The sequence below is a fragment of the Podarcis erhardii genome, assembly GCF_964252035.2.
Source record: "Podarcis erhardii genome assembly, chromosome: 9".
Classification (NCBI taxonomy): Eukaryota; Metazoa; Chordata; class Lepidosauria; order Squamata; family Lacertidae; genus Podarcis; species Podarcis erhardii.
In genome coordinates, this window is record NC_138512.1 from 11877040 (window position 1) to 11889486 (window position 12447).

Below are 12447 nucleotides of genomic sequence, written 5' to 3' on the forward strand. Positions count from 1 at the left end.
TTCATTCATTGTGCATGGACATAGACGCTGAGTAATAGGGGTCTTAGAGTAAATCCCCTGCAGGAAGGCCGTGGGTATAGAATGGAAACGGGCCATGGTAAACGCTCTTCTCAAATTGGGCTCCATCAGGTCTATCAAGTAGTTGGCAAGTGATCTTACCACTTTCACTTTAGGGAGCCACATGGAGAGGCGAGCTGTGGTGGACTGTGTCCGGTCCATGGCCTCGTCTCTAGTAAGAATCCAGGCCCGGATTTTATGTTGATCCCAAGCTGACAGCGTGTCCAGATCTGGGAGGGAGTAGCGTGGAGTAATAGTCTCCATGGCCTTGGACCATTTATTGCTGTGAGAACAAGTTAAAAAGGCTTGCCTGGCTAAAAGGGAACCTGGGGCTTTGATTAATTTACAATAAAAACTGATAATTCTAATGTGGGCTCTCGCAACAATTGAATATCCTTGCAGAGTTTCTGCTTTTATTCTTAAAACTCTTTGTGCAAAAGCAACTGACCAACTGTACACACCAACACTACCAGCTTTCACTAACCAACCAACCAACCAACCCAACAAACAAACATTTCTCACTCTATATATACAACCTGGTGCAGGCCGCTGACTCATGCTGACCCAGCTTTATTCGCATTAAAGAAACAGCGGCCATTTTGGCCGTGACAATGGCAGTTATTGCTCTGGGATGGAAAGAAAAGGCCAAATGGAATATGGAAAAATGGAATGATTATGTTTTTGAATATGTACAATCAGAAATACTCGCACAGATAGTGGCAGAGGATAGATAGGAAAATAAATGCCAAAGAATCACAAATAAATCGGCATTTTACAGGAACTGGATAGAAAGAGGGCAAGCCAACCCTAACATACAGTGGTGCCCCGCAAGACGAATGCCTCGCAAGACGGAAAACTCGCTAGACGAAAGAGTTTTCCGTTTTGGAGGTGCTTCGCAAAACGAATTTCCTATGGGCTTGCTTCGCAAGACGAAAATGTCTTGCGAGTTCCTGCGGGTTTTTTTCCCTTTCCCCCCCTTTTTCTAAGCCGCTAAGCTGCTTATCCGCTTATCTGATAAGCCACTAAGCCGCTAAAAGCCGCTAAAAGCCGCTAAAAGCCGCTAAGCCGCTAATAGCACTAATTTGCTAAGCCGTCAATGGGCTTGCTTCGCAAGACGAAAAAACCGCTAGATGAAGAGAATCACGGAACAGATTCTTTTCGTCTTGCGAGGCACCACTGTACAAACTTGAATGAACAGACTGTGTACATGGATAAAGATATGAAGAAGGAAGGCCTGACCGGGGCGGAGGGGGGGAGGGCTGGAGTGGGGAGGGGGAAGAAGAAGGAAAAAAGTAAGCCGGATGGTATTTTGAATTGATTTTGTTATGTAAGCCTTTTTTCTGAAACCATATGTATTAATGTTATGTAGTTATGCATTGTAGTATGAATGAATTTTGTTTTGTATTCTTTGTTTTATAGAATACATATAATAATGTTATGATACTATGCAAATTTAATAAAACAGTAAAAGGAAAAAAGACTAACAGGACCAGTGGTCAGGGATGATGGGAACTGTAGTCCCAAACATCTGGAAGGCCGGAGTTCGCCTACGCCTGGTCTGGACCATGAAGCAGTTTCCTGTGTTCCCAGAAGATGCAGCCTGAAATGGAAAGCTGGAGCTAAACACCACCAAACTGGCACGAAAACAGAGGAGATTTCTTCAGTAAATGCAGGAACCTGGAGGGGTTCTTTGAACCTCCAAGTCAAACTACAATGCCCACCATCCTCCTGAAGGAACGTGTAGGGAAAATGGGTAGGATGTGGAAGAGCTCTTTTGTGGTGGCAGAGGGCCTCTCCTCCAGTGGGAACTGCTGCTCCTTTTCCCACAGGGCATGATGAAGCCGGTGTACAACACTCACAATCCTTATTGGGAACTTTGATATTCTGAGATTCAGTTCCAACCAATGAAAAGCTGGAAGTGAATCAGGGTTTACTGGAACTGAAGATCAGAGCATCAGAGCTCACCAGGAATGATGGTGCTTCTACTTCCTTTTCCTTCCCTAGGGTAAGTTTTTCCTCAGCAGTGGAAAGGTGGCATGGGGAGGTGGCAGGTAGGTGCAAATGGGTACGAGACAAATTGAGCACCCCTGCTTTGAAAGTTTCCACCCTCACAGCTGTATCAGTTCTCCTCACCAGATGTTAATGTAATACAGCAACCCCAGTTGCCTACTACACATGCCAAAGAAGGACAGAACTTTCTTTCTGTATTCCACAGCAGCAGCAAGAATTTTGGTTGCAAAGCATTGGAAGACACAAGATCTACCCACCCTGGAAGAATGGCAGATACAAGTAATGGATTACATGGAACTGGCAGAAATGACTGGCAGAATACGAGATCAAGGAGAAGAGCAGGTGGAAGAAGATTGGAAGAAGTTTAAAAACTACCTACAAAAACATTGCAAAATCTTTGAATGTTGAGGACACTGAAATGAGAAAAAGAGGTTCAAGTGATTAAGATAAATAAAAAAAAAATGAAAGAAGGGATAGATATTGGATGAAAATTTGAATAACATAATATCTGAAGGAATTTTTAAAGGATAAAATTAATATAAATGAATTTGCTAAATTAAATTGGAAGTGGAATACAAGAAAGGAGGGCGGGTGGAAGTCAAGAAAATAAGGTTAAGAACGATATGAATTTGAAAAGAGTCTTTCCTTTTTTCTCTTTCTTCTTTTTCTTTTTTTCTTCTTTTTTATGTTAAGTATTTGTACTTTTGTATTTTTGTATTTTTGTGGTTTTGTATTTCTCTTGTATTTTTTCTTATTTGTTGTTTATAAGTTCTTTATTGTGAAAATTTAATAAAATATTATTATTTTTTAAAAAAGAAAGTTTCCACCCTCACAGCTGTATCAGTTCTCCTCGCCAGATGTTAGCGCAACACAGCAACCCCAGTTGCCTACTACGCATGCATTCGGCTTACAGTTCTGAAAAATAATACACTTTAGTGAGAGGAATTACAGAATACTGTTGAAGGCTAATAAACAACATTGATTTTTCCAAATAGAAACCTCATCATTATAAAATCCATTCTATTTAGGGTTTAGCTACATAATTATAATAATATTCAGCCTATAAGCAAAGGCTCCTCAGACCCTAATGGTCTGAGGAGTTTTTGGCATCTATCCTTTACTTGTTTTGCTTATCATTTAAAGTACATATGCCCAGACGTAATGGTGAGTGAGGCTAGATAAATGTCCATAATAAATAAATAAATAAATGGAATAAATCTATAAGCTGGAGTAAATCCTTGCAAAGTCAACAGTGTGAAGGGAATGAACAGAATGAGCCAAGATGTCTGTTTTATGATGGGGGATTGGAAATGACATCTACAGGACTATAGCCAAATGCGAGTTTTCATCAGGCAATCCAGTATTAAAAAGCTGCCAAAACAAGGCGAAATTGCACATGATTCTCCATTCAAATGCATGGACCTGACTTGTGCATTGCTTCCAGTTTTGAAATGAGTAGCCAGCTTTCTACTAGCCACTCCTTGCAGCTGAAAGGTCCATATAAGCATATCTGTCCCCTTTTAAACTAGCAGTACCAAAGAATATAGGGACGCGGGTGGCGCTGTAGGTTAAACCACAGAGCCTAGGACTTGCCGATCAGAAGGTTGGCAGTTCGAATCCCCACGATGGGGTGAGCTCCCGTTGCTCGGTCCCTGCTCCTGCCAACCTAGCAGTTCGAAAGCACGTCAAAGGGCAAGTAGACAAATAGGTACTGCTCTGGCGGGAAGGTAAACGGTGTTTCTGTGCGCTGCTCTGGTTCACCAGAAGCGGCTTAGTCATGCGGGCCACATGACCCGGAAGCTGTATGCCGGCTCCCTCAGCTAATAAAGCAAGATGAGCGCCGCAACCCAAGAGTCGGCCATGACTGGACCTAATGGTCAGGGGTCCCTTTACCTTTACCTTTACCTTTACCTTTACCTTACCAAAGAACCTGCCCTGTTAATTAGGAAAGAAACTAGGAGCTGGCTTTCATGTCTGCTTCTCCTTTCAAGGAAACAGACAAACTAGGACCCATCCTGTCCCATATCAGTGAAGGCTCCCATCATTCCTTTACTCATGCTGAGATTATATGCAATGTGTAATAGCACCTTGAGGCTCCATCCACTTCCTCAGCCCTTCCCAACTTTGAAGCAAATATGCATGCAATACTAGTGGTCTCGACAGCACTGGTGCTGGTTTGCAACCAATGTGTGCATTGGAAGTGATGCACACATGTTCGGAAGCTGTTAAAGTTAATGTTCCCCATGAGCGGCATCTGAATGTGTAAGAAGTTTTGCATGATCTTCATCTAAGTAGGTTGGGGTTCAGGCAACATCTACACTTGTTCTAAGCATTCAGATATTAGAGCATGTTAAATTTTTCCAACTTTCAAATTCGCAAAATGAGGGGTGCTCTAAAGTTGTAACATGACTTAGGAATTCAAAAGGTATTTTGGTTAAGTTAATATAATGTAGTTTTGCTTGGTAGATAAAATGTGTCTAAAATGGCACATAAATCATTAAAAATGATTGCAAAGTACTTGCTGTTATGTTATATATTGATATTAATTTCTATTGTTGTTATTATTTAGCATTACCGGACATTTTCTGAAGGGAAAAAAATTAAATTCTTTGCTTTTCCAAAAGCAGTTTATGCTCTTCTTCATCAAACATAGACACCCCAAGCAAGATGTTGGCCAATCACAAAAATAATAGCAGATTTGAATTTCTTACATCTCAAAAAACGTATTTTAAAGACCACTCACTGAATAAATTTGCAAAACTGAAGTTTCACCTGCTAAAATGGCACACTCTATTCGACTATTGAGAGCAAGGTAGCATGTTGACATCGTTTGTATCCAACATGCCACCAAGGAAAATAGGGCCAGCTCTCTGTTTTAGATTATTTTAAACCCAGGATACATAGCTGTCAACTTACAGATTTGAAAATAAGGGACCAGCAGCCTCAAAAATAAGGGATCAGCAGCCAAAATAAGGGATTTTAGTCAACCAGCAGCCAAACGAAGCCTCAAGTGGTTCCCATAGCGCAGCAACCTGGCAAAGCGGATGCAGCAGGGAAAACCACCGTCACCTCTCTGCTGGGAAGCACTGAGCAAAGGCGAGTCCCCAGGCAACACGGCCGATTTGATTGGCTCAAGGCATGCAAGTTCCACCCCCCAGTCGTTCTTAGACTCCTTATTGGATGAGCAACACAGTCAAGCAAGACAGTTGGAGCCTCCCTCCTCCCTGGCCAGCAGGGAGGGAAGGGAGAGGAGCTGCTTCCTTTGAAACCCGGGAAATTTAAGGGACATCATGAATAAGGGACAGCAGCGGGACAGCAGCTGGGATAAGGGACTGTCCCACCAAATAAGGGACGCTTGACAGCTATGCCAGGATAACTGCATGCACACATACACAAACAGATGAAGGCTCTTCTTGGCTTGCCATCTGCCATCACCTTGCAACATCTTGTCCCATAGTGGTTTCAGAATGTTTCAGAAACCGGCTGGATGTATTACAGAATAGTTGCAACTCCGACACATTCAGCAACAATTTAGTATCTGGCTAGGTTGTTACGAGCCTGCTCTTACAAAAAGTTTTAAAAGGCAACCTTTGTGTCATTTAAACCTACTGCCCCAACCACAGGAAAGCGACCAATTGTTATCCTCTGTCTTCACTACCTGACATATGTGACAGTGGTTAGCAATTCTCTATGCACCTTCACTTTCCTCCTTGTGAGTTATGGGTGGTGTTCTAGAATTTATGCAGTCTAAAAGGGCCTTTGTGCTTGTCTGCCACAGCGTCGTGCTGCTGATTCCATGTTCGGTTTATCTATCGATCAAAGTCGGTTCCTGCTGTCCTCTGTCTCTTTGGCGCACCCAGCAACTTTGAATCAATCCCCCCAAACGAAAATAAAAGTTACAGGGGTGAAATGATTCAGGGTGTGGGTCTATCATTGCAGGCAGGCGTCCCACTTTTTGTTTTCTCTCTGCCGCCCCCCTTTGGACATTTTAAATGTTTTTAAAGCTGTTGGGTGGGGAATTGGACCCTTTGAAATGAAAACAACATGGCTGCCCCATATCTTCCCTTAATGAATGCGGTGGGCAAAGCAAGGCTGACCTTTTTGCCATCCTGAAGGCATCTGAAGGCAGCACTGTTTAGGGAAGCTTTTAATATCTGAAGGACTATTGTATTTTAATATTTTGTTGGAAGCTGCCCAGAGTGGCTGGGGAAACCCAGCCAGATGGGCAGGGTATAAATTTGTTGTTGTTTAGTTGTTTAGTCGTGTCTGACTCTTCGTGACCCCATGGATTACCGCACGCCAGGCACTTCTGTCTTCCACTGCCTCCCGCAGTTTTAGTCAAACTCATGCTGGTAGCTTCAAGGGGGTATAAATAAATTATCATCATCATCATCACCACCACCACCCCCACCCCCCTCTCCCTTCTCCTCCTCCAGACAAATGCTTCTAAAGAGATCCAGATAGAGGGAAAGTGCCTTATAACTAGTTTTCATATTTACAAAGGAAGCATTTGCTCATTCAGACCTTTGCTGTAAGGGGTTCTCGTGTGACTTGAAACTTTGCCACTGATGCCCCTTTTTACTATAATTATCTGCTGCAAATTCCTCCCTCCGTGCTGAGATTAAAAACGGAATCTCACAGAATAAGACAGGTGGACATCGGTGCACAAATATCTGTTCTCTGCCCTGCATTATCTCCCCTTACTATACCTGTTACAAGGAAGGTTGCATCTTGTATTTTTTAAAAAACTTGTTAGACCCACTATTTAGCACTCTTATGCTTGCTCTGTATGATTAGTCAAGCTACCTAAGACTCGGGCAGGCGATCTGTTTCTGATTTTCAAAACTCTGCGCTATTTTATAAAAGAGCTGGGTTCACGCTCAGAGCACATTCTCTGTCCACATTCATTAGAAGGCAATCCAGAGATCTCATTCTGTCTTCTCAGGCTGTCAACTACCCAGTATCCATCGCTACATCACCATAGACACTACATTATTCAGTTCAGTCCTATGCAGTAGGCTGGGGTCCCTGTGCTCAATGAATGTTCTTTTCCTAAAATACAGGTCTGTATAGTTTCACCGAGAGAGATTTAGCAGAGGGATTTAGCAGAGAGAAGAAATGGCAGCCGAACCAAGGAAATCCCAACGAAGAACAAACTACCAAGGTGAGAACTGGCAAGGTAGTAAAACTGTTCATGGGCTGTATCAACATAGATAGCACATTTGGGTTTAGATGGCTCTGCCATGGGACATTGTGAAGAAGACCTCTACAATGCTTCTCCCTTATGTCTCTAGTTGTCTACAAAGTGAAAGTTGGGGAGGTTTTTTAACAACACTGAGGAGCATTCAGTCATGTGATCTCCCTACTTGCAGTCAGAAGTGGTATAAAGGTATAGGTACCCCTGACCATTAGGTCCAGTCGCCGACGACTCTGGGGTTGTGCGCTCATCTCGCTCTATAGGCCAAGGGAGCCGGTGTTTGTCCACAGAGAGCTTCTGGGTCATGTGGCCAGCATAACTAAGCCGCTTCTGGCAAACCAGAGCAGCACACAGAAACACCGTTTACCTTCCCGCCGGAGCGGTACCTATTTATCTACTTGCACTTGTAGTGCTTTCAAACTGCTAGGTAGGCAGGAGCAGGGACCGAGCAACAGGAGCTCACCCCATCACGGGGATTCGAACTGCCAACCTTCTGATCAGCGAGCCATCCGCATCCCATAGAAGTAGTATAGGGAGGGAAAAATTATGATTTCTTCCACTTATCATGCAGACTAGGCTTTTTAAAATAGGAACAATCTTTTCCTGTATGCTTGTCCACACTTTCCCCTATTTTTTTATATTTTGGTAAACATTTTCTTGCTTGATGAACTGCATTGCAAAATTTATGGGGGTGGGTAAAATTCAAATGATAGCCGCACTTCAGTTTCAACATTGATTCAGGAAGTGTGAATTTGGTAGGTAGGTTCACATCACAATGCAAACCAAACACATTATTCCCTTATCCCTTAAATTAAGCTAATGCTGCATAACATTCCAATTTCTCTCATTAAACAAGATAGATTTTCAAAAGATGTCTGGCTAGCCATGCTTCAGCATCTGCCCCCTGCCCCAATCATGAGTATATTCAGACACCAGGCAAAATCAAAGGAAACTGAAGGAAACAGGCCTTCAATAATCACAGTGTCTGCAGCTGTGGCTTGTTGAGCAAGCTTACATAAACCAATTTGAACAAGGGAGTGGTGGTGAAAAGGATCTAAAACACAACATGAAGAACCACTTCAGGCAACTGGTTTGGCCACGGTTGGAGTCAACACCGTGTACTGAATCTGGCCTAATCTAGTAAGTCATTTATTATATTCTTAACCTGCCTTCACATAATTTATTACACTGCAAAACCCATTGGTGGTTGTGGGGGAGGTTTCATTTAAAGCAATCCAGCGAGAAAAATGCTTGTGATAAGACTGGAAAAGGCAGGTTTGTGCAAATGTGGTACCAGCAAACAGATCTGAATTTAGCTGTGACCAGCATGGTTTTTTTTTTTTTTAAAAAATGTATTTTTTATTAGATTTCTTGATTTACAAAAGTGTGTTCAGTGTCTCTTTTTTCAAGTTACGTTTTCTACAGATCAGTTTCATTTGTTGAGACATTCGTGTTGCATTAGGAAGAAAAGGGGGAAAGAGGTGGAGGGGGGCATGGTGAGTGGGGGTGGGGTCATGCGGCAGTGTTTCTATTCTACAGTGGTACCTCGGGTTACATACACTTCAGGTTACAGACTCTGCTAACCCAGAAATAGTACCTAGGGTTAAGAACTTTGCTTCAGGATGAGAACAGAAATCATGCTCCTGCGACGCGGCAGCAGCAAGAGGCCCCATTAAGCTAAAGTGGTGCTTCAGGTTAAGAACAGTTTCAGGTTAAGAACAGACCTCCAGAACGAATTAAGTTCTTAACCTGAGGTACCACTGTACTTGATCTATGTGTGGGGTTTTGTGTCATCGTTGCTTGTGCAAGTTCTCTTTACTATTCGCTTGTGTTCCTTTGGTGATGAGAGAGGTTGGGGTTGGCCTAGGGTGTGGTTGTTTATGATTAACCAGCATGGTTGACGTTCTCCTAGGACAAAACCATTTCTCTTCTTCTGCTTTTTGTAGTCTTTGTTGTAGCCGCTCTCATCTGTTGCTTCATAATTTTCCATCTCCAATCAGAGGTAAAAAGTGATAGAGCTGTTTCCAATGTACAGTGGTGCCTCGCAAGACGAAATTAATTCGTTCCGCGAGTTTTTTCGTCTTGCGATTTTTTCGTCTTGCGAAGCACGGACTTTGGAAAAGCTTCAAAAAGCACCAAAGTCTTCAAAAACCTCAAAAAAGGCTACCACACCGCGTGCTATGAGTTGCTCCTCGAAGTGAATGCACGGTTTTAAGAAAAAGGAAACAAACTCGCAAGACAAAGGAAACAAACTTGCAAGACGTTTCCGTCTTGCGGAGCAAGCCCATAGGGAAATCCGTCTTGCGAAGCAACTCAAAAAATGAAAAACCCTTTCGTTTTGTGAGTTTTTCGTCTTCCGAGGCATTCGTCTTGCGAGGTACCACTGTATAATGGAAATTGAGGGAATCTGTCAGAGGATAGGCAACTATGTACACAGGCTGAAGCAAGAATTGTTTATTGGGGTTCATATCTCATGTCTCATCATTTCCCCATCATTGTCCACTTTTTGAGCAAGCAGCAGACAGATGAGTTATATACAACCATGCCAACTATTCCTCCCTCTCTCCTAGATAACATAGTGTCTGACCATCATTTTCCTATGAGACGTCATGTCACAGACTGTGTGTTGATTTAGGAAGTAATGGATTTGCACTTCCTTGTATTGGGGACTTTGAGAGCAAGAAAATATATTACATAAAACATGCAAGAGCTGACTGCTCCATCCCACGCAGCACAGAAAGTCTTGCCAAACACAATCACATCGATAAAATCGTTTGCCATCACCTGGACTCTGCTGCATCAACTGAGCACTTCAAAATCAGCCCCGTCCGTCTTACTACAGATACAGTTCCAACCCAATTCCTGAAAACAATGATTACACCTTATTCTGGAGAAAACCTTTTACAACAAATCAAACTATGAGCTACGTTAACAGGGCAGTCCTTTTCTGTCTACTCAGAATTAAATTCGTTAAGTTCGATGGGGTTAATCCCAGGTAAGTACTTAAAAGATTGCAGCCTACCTGTCCTGGACATAATAATGAAGGAAAACAAAATCAGAAAGTGGGGTGGGAGGCCTGTTTTCATAATAGACAGGAACAATGAAAAAAATGGCAAAACAAAACACTAAAAGCTAGACAAGGAAATGAAGCATATGTGGAAAGGCATCAAACGTAATTTCATTGTCAGCATCAGCAATTTGATGTAGGATCTTTCAGCCTATACCCCAGTTCAGATTTTCAGGTCAAATACGGTGAGTTTGGCAGACAGCAATATTTTCCTCAAAATACCTTGTGATGGGGCTGTTGCTTTGGTGTGTGTGCACACACACAAACACACAACTCCTTCCAAAAGCTGATGTTTCTTTTTCTCTTCTGGATCAGACACCATGGTGATCCAAGCAAATCAGGCATCTGAAATGTAGCCAGTATCACAGAGAGAAAAGGAAGTAAATTGAGGATAAAAGCAAGAGAGAGCAATGTAAGGTGTTGCAAAAGTAGCTTTTGGTGGGTTTGCAGTCTGGGCCAGGCCACCCATGAGGCGAGGTGAGGCAACCCCTCAGGTGGCCGATTCTGATGTGGATCTTTATTCCCTCCTTGTTCCTGATATAGATCTTTACCCACCCCCTCTTCCCTGGTGAGGAGGGAGCCAAAATGTATTGGGTCAGCCTTGGCAGTCCATTTAGACAATGTCCCGGGCAGAAGACGCCATCAAACTTTCTTTAGAATGACCAAGGGGGTGCAGATGAAAGGTTGGGGAGTCTTCAGAAAGGAGCAAGTTTTAGTCTCAGTGGCTCAACTGGACAAAGTAAGCAGGCGCCAATCCAGGGCACATTTATGAGGGAGCTAAATCTGCTGCTCTGACCCCAGAAAATTAGCTTGCTGCCTGAAAATGAGACAGTTTTAGCCTTCCCCAAGATGCTGCCCCAAACTTCACCCCATATTCTCCTGTATATTTGTTATCTTGTAAGCCTATGAGGGAGCAGGAAATGCTTTATTTGGGGATATTGTCGCAATATGGACGAAAGCTGCCCCTCCCGGTACATCTCAGAATGGGCCTCCAACAGCGAGGTGCAATGTGTCTTTGTGTAGAGTGCAGAGGCAAGGACATAACTCATTCACAAAGAGGCCTTTTAATGTACCAGCCCTTCCTTCTCTCACAATGATAGGCATTTTTGCTTCAGTGGTAGTCTATGCATTTCGGCAGAGAAGAGGTCAGGCTCTCTGTGGAAGATACGTGTGGCTGTAGAATCGTGGCTCAATGCTTGCATGCGCCTAAACTGTACCACATCTACATTTCTAAGCAGAGAGTCTTAACAATTTCCACATTGGCTTGTTTTTTGAGGAATCCCTGACAAATACAGTGGTACCTCTGGTTATGAACTTAATTCGTTCTGGAGGTCTGTTCTTAACCTGAAACTGTTCTCAACCTGAGGTACCACTTTAGCTAATGGCTGCACGAGTTCTGTTCTCATCCTGAGGTAAAGTTCTTAACCTGGGGTACTGCTACCAGGTTAGCAGATTCTGTAACCCGAAGTGTTTGTAACCTGAGGCGTTTGTAACCCAAGGTACCACTGTACCGTATTTTTCTGTGTATAAGACAAAGGTTTTTTTTTATTATTAAAATATCATGTAAAAATTTGGGCCTCGCCTTATACACGGGTAGTTCATCAGGGGGACATGTTATATGTTGGTTCCGGGACCCAGAGAGCGTCCACAGCTATTGGGCGTGTTATTGGTGGGTGTTTGGCATCTTCTGTGGACAGTGGATTGGTGGCATATGTGATGCATGCGAGTGGCATCATAGGTCAGGTGGGTGAGCGATTTTGGGCTTTTCCTCCTAAAAAATAGCTTGACAACTCTGGGCAATTGTCTCCCATTTTCTTAATTTGTAGTCCCCCAAAATAGGGGGTGTATTATACCAGGGGCATGTTATACACAAAAGAATACAGTACCCCCAATATTTTCTGATGAAAATAGGGATGTCCTGAGCGTTTCAGCAGATTTGGAGAATGATAAAGGACATGCTCTTGTCTCCTGTGGAGCATTGGCACCCTCAGATCATTCTTCTTCTTCTTCTTCTTCTTCTTCTTCTTCCTCTTCCTCTTCCTCTTCCTCTTCCTCTTCTTCAACAGTTTTATTTGAGTTTGGGATTTTTACATACATTACATTATCTCCTTCCTAT